This window comes from Castor canadensis, chromosome 6, assembly GCF_047511655.1.
Source record: "Castor canadensis chromosome 6, mCasCan1.hap1v2, whole genome shotgun sequence".
Classification (NCBI taxonomy): domain Eukaryota; kingdom Metazoa; phylum Chordata; class Mammalia; order Rodentia; family Castoridae; genus Castor; species Castor canadensis.
This window is the reverse complement of record NC_133391.1, coordinates 73,535,125-73,540,434: the sequence shown is the minus strand read 5'-3', so window position 1 is coordinate 73,540,434 and position 5,310 is coordinate 73,535,125.

Sequence of the window (5,310 nt, the reverse complement as noted above, 5' to 3'; positions counted from 1 at the left end):
AGTAAGGACTGGGGTCAGAGGTCACAGCCCCTGCATGTGTTGAATGTACATAGAGTGACTCCATTAGGTCACCAACCATTCCTTTGAAAAGTCTCCCTGGGAGACTGCACAGGCCTACAAAGGGGGGATCATATGTTTGCAGTAGTTTATGGTATTGTTAGGGTCAAAGAATGCCACCCCCAAAATATGATGGGTTTTGGCCTGAGGAGCAATTTAACCTAAAGAAAATGAAAAGACCTTATAGGCAAACTCAGAATCAACATCCTCTAACCTTGTCATGCTCTTCCCCACAAGGGCAGAGAGAAACTTTCTGCAAAGTTCCCTTATGCCCCAAAGAGAAATAGCTATCCCTGGTCACTTCCCTGAGCTTCCGTTAACCATGGTCGTATAGTAGAAGGAAAGACTGCAGTCTGTCAGCACACCTGGACAGACATTCTTGACACATATCATTGTCTTCTAGTTCAGTCTCATTCAATATTCCAAAGATAGTAACTTACAATCTATTGTCTGTTCTGCAGACTTATGGATTTGGACCCAAGTCCCTATATGCTTCTCCAAACCCACTGAATTCTCCTGAAAATCACTACTATTCCCCTAAAAACTGTCTATATCATACATCTCTCTCTCTCCCCCCATGGAAAAGGACTACATCTGAATCATGTCAGGCTGGAGGGTAATCACACTCCTGTGATTTTCTCCCATGCTGTGATTTCAGCTATGGCACATTAACAGATTTCTATGCCTCTCCTTTCAGTCTTCTGTTTTCAGGTCATTTTGGAGAACCTTAAAGGATACAGGGGAAATTCCCCTTCAGTCCTACAGAATCTTCTGTCTGCCTGTTTCTACAGAAGAGCTAGAGACAGGGCCCCAGATCCCCACTTCACTCTGACCACCAGTTTTTTTCAGAATGTGTCCTTGGGTAGTTGCTCACCAACTACTGATTAAGTGATCACAAAAGTCTGAGGCTGTGTCCTGAAAGGTTAAAGAACCCAGCACTTGTTGGCACTACTTAGGGCTGTTTGGCTCAGTGACTTTAAGAACAAATGCCACCTGCTAGTTTCAAGGACATCAGGGCATTCTGAAGGTAGAAACACATGCCAGGCTTAACAACATACGGGCTGTAATCTTGTGACTTAGAATCACAGACAATTTGTACAATAGTAATCTTACTGGCTGTGTATATCCCCTGAAGGAGAGAAAAGGAACTGTGAAACCAATTTAATTTGCTTTGAAATTGGATGCTTAACTGGTCAGGGACTTGAGTTTGGAAGTTTGTTGACAACCTTCGCTTATGTGACCTTTCTTGGTCTTTAAGATACCAAACATCTTATCAAAGAGCTTTTGCAATATATCAAGTATTTTTTATATCTTCAAAGTAAAGCTCAATGATTTGAACATAGTAGACATCCAATAAATTTTAGTTGAATGAATGAAGGATGGAACCTTATAAATGCTAGAAGACAGAGACCTTCAGTCTTTTTTGTTTGTTTCTTTCTTTTTTGCAGTACTGGGGTTTGAACTCAGGGCCTACACCTAAAGCCACTCCACCAGCCCTTTTGTGAGATGGGTTTTTTTTAATAGGGTCTCTCAAACTGTTTGCCCCAGTTGACTTTCAACCACAATTCTCCTGATCTCTGCCTCCTAAGTAGCTAGGAGCCACCAGCACCTGGCTTTCTTTCTTCTCTCTTCCTCTCTCTCTCTCTCTCTTTCTCTCTCTCTCTCTCTGTCTCTCTCTATCTCTCTCCCTCTTCCCCTCTCCCTCTCCTCTCCCTCTTTCTCTCTCCCTCTTTCTCTCTTCCCCCTCTGTTTTTCTTGTCTTCTGGGTGATTCAGTTCCCTCTTCTGACCACTTCAAACATCTTACCACTGTCTCATAAGCACATTCTCCACTGAACCAGTTATATTCTCAAGATTGGCAGGAACTATGTGTTATTCACTCTTCTCTATCCAGTGCCTAGGATAGTACCTTCAAATATTCAACACTTAATACATTTATGAATGTACTTACTATAAAGTGTGATCTTGAACAATTTCCTTCCTGCCTCCACAAGCCTTAGTTTCTCCATCTACAACATAACTCAAAGGGCCAAGATTATCTCTAAGTTCCCATCCAACAACCTGAGGTGTCAGACATTGTCTAGACACTCAAGCCAGGGAAGGTGGCTGGAAGCAGGGTACAAAATAGGAAATTACAGGGAGAACAACGTGACATCTCAGAACAATTCCAGCAAGGATGAGAAAGAACCATAGCACCACTGAACCAGACTCTTCTTCCACCACTTAAGGAGATTGATCAGTAGCGATAATAATACTACTGCTAATTGGGCTGGGGTTATGACTAAGTTAGGGGTTTAAAAGTGCTCAGGAATATGAATGTTTCTTGAGTAGAATAAAAAAAAAAAACCCTGAGTAATGAAGTGTCTCAAAAGTTGTTTCTTGTCAGATCGTGGATTATTGTGTGGTAAATAAAACAGCAATGAGAAGTGAAAAAAAAAAAAAAAAGGAGATTGATCATAGGCTCAAAGGAAGTTTAAGAGCTTTAGTCAAGCAGAGAAGAAATATTTCAGGGCAAGCAGCCAGCAAGTCATCAGATCATCCAACCTGTCACGGAGACCTTAGAAGGTCTATCAAAGTCCAATGCCTAGCAAATAAACACATAAAATAATGAGTATGATAAGGATGGTGCTAAAGAGAAAAATAAAGTAGGAAGAAGAATAGCAAGTGGTGATGTCACCAGAGTTTTAGGCCAGAGACCCAACTCTGTGACTTACAACATGTCAGGGCTGGTCACTCACTCCAATAGCCAATTGAAAAGACAGGTAGATGTGAATGACAGAGAAAAAATTTATTAACACAGCAGTGCCACAGGAGGAGGACAGGTAAACATTTCAACCCACCTTTGGAATAATAACATGAGGTTTAGGTTTAAATAGAAGAGTTGAAGCAGTGGGCCAGAGGTATAAGTAATGAAGCAGTCCCTGTCAAGGGTGTGGTCAAAGGTGTAGTCTGGTTATCGTTATCTCAGGATTGGTCAGGCTGGGCCTGACCAATAAGTCATTACCACCTGGGTGGTGAAATTAGACTCTTACCACAAAGTGTTTATCCATCAATCCTGTCACTCAGTTTCTGGAATCCAAGGTGACTACAGAGAATAAATAGTTCAGAACAAAAGAGACAAATATGAAAAGCAGGCAGTGATGCAGTTTTTATCCTTGTAGGCCCAGGTAAGAAGTCAGTGCTTTTTAACAAAAGTAGTTTCTAAGTACCTGTTATAGTGACAGCAAGGAGAAGGAGGTAATAAAGTTTAGAAAAAAGCTGAAGAAGGCCTCCCTGAGAGAGTAAGATTTAGGCAGAAAAGATGAATGAAAGAGGGCAAATCATGCTAGTGTTTGGGGAATGATTGTTCTAGGGCAGAGGGAATGGCAAGTTCAAAGGCCCTGAGACAGGCACTCCCTTGTGTTTGAAGGCTGTGAGGAGACCAGTGTGGCTGGAGCAGAGTCCTGGCAGATAAAGTCAGAAAACAAGGATCTATCTCAGAGAAGGTCATAAAGTCGACTCTATCTGTGTGAGACTGGAAAGCTATTGAGACCTTTAATTGAGGAAGACATACAATCTGGTAAGGAGGTGCAAATTTCCCCTCTGAAGGTTTAAATCAACTCCGAAAAAAATTAGCAATGGACTAATTAACAATTTTATTTGCATGCACAGCATGGAAGCCATACAAAATTTAAATGAAACACAAAGGTAATGCCAGATAATTGAAACATAAGTAACAATTTTTTGAGAAAGGATCTATCTATGTAGCCCAGGCTAGCCTTGAACTCTCCATCCTCCTGCTTCAGCCTCCCAAGTGCTAGAATAACAGATGTGTACCACCACAATCAGCTTAAATAGCATTTTGAGCTACAAAAAGTAATAGGGCTTGAAGCTCCTGCAGGAAATGGCAACAGGTTGAGGTAGGTGGAGGAAGAAATATGCTAAGAACAAAAATTTTCTTAATTGGCAGATAAAGTCCCCCAGGTAATTCTTGGGTGCTACCCTCAGAAGAACAAGTGAACAGTCTGTCTGAGTGTTGATGATGGTTTTCAGCTTGCTCCTTTCTCTGTGGCTAATATTTCCTGACTATTTAACATTTCCAGGGAAGAGTTTTAAGACAATTGCATTTCTTTTGGCCTCAAACATACAAATGAATTCCAGGACGGTCCCTACTGAGCCTAGGGGAGAAGAAAGAAATGATTAAGTTAGGAAGTCCTTGGATCTGATGTACCTTCTAAGGTCTTCCAATTTCTTTCATTTCTGGTGCTGGGAATTGAACCCAGAGCCTCTCACACGCTCAGTGTTGTGCTCTACCACTGGGCTACACCCCAAGCCCTTCCTATTTCTTTTAATTTAAAAATACTCAGAAGCCAGATGGGGTAGCACATGTCTGTAATTCCAGCACTTTAGAGGCTGAGGAAGGATTGCAAGTTCAAGATCAACCTAAGCCACACAGCAAGACCCTGTTCAAAAAACAAAACCTCAGCATGCTAAAGCACCACACTTCTGGGTATATGTTCAGAGCCCAAGACATCTGAACTCTATATTTTAACAGAATCCTGCTGGATGCTTACTATGTGAGAGGTGACGGTGGGGAGACAAAAGGAGACAGAGACCAATGAGGAAGCTGTGGCTGTAATTCAGACAGGAGGCAGAACAGTGGCACCAGTTGAGGTGGTGAGAAGCAATAGATTCTGGATCTGTCATGAAGTCAGGGATGGTATAGTACACTGAAAGATGGAGGCAGCCTGAGGGAGAAGAGGCCTGGATCACACTGACTAGTGCCTGGACAAAGCTTCCCTGTCTAAAGGAATTAAATACAGCTGCATTCATTTTATGGGGCTGTATGGGACTGTGCTGTAATAAAGTGCCACAAACCAGATGGCTTAAATGACAGAAATATATATATTGTCTCACAGCTCTGGAGTCCAGAAGTTAGAAATGCAGGTGTTCTTCTGAAGGCCACAAGGGAGACTCTGTCCTGGCCTCTCTCCTTCCTTCAGTAGCCCAGTAGCATATGCCCTTCATAAATGTCATTCTCCCTGTGGCCTCATATCATCTCCCCTCTATGCATCTGCTTTTCTATTTGAATTCTTATAATGATGTCAATTATATTAAGAGCTACAAAATTGTGTTATCCCAAGGTCCTGACCCCCAGAGTTGCAGATGTAAATTTATTTGTATATTTATGTATTTATTTATTGTGCTGGGGATTAAATCATGTGTGCTATGCACTCACTCTGCCTCTGATACCTCTGAGTCACAACTCCAAGCT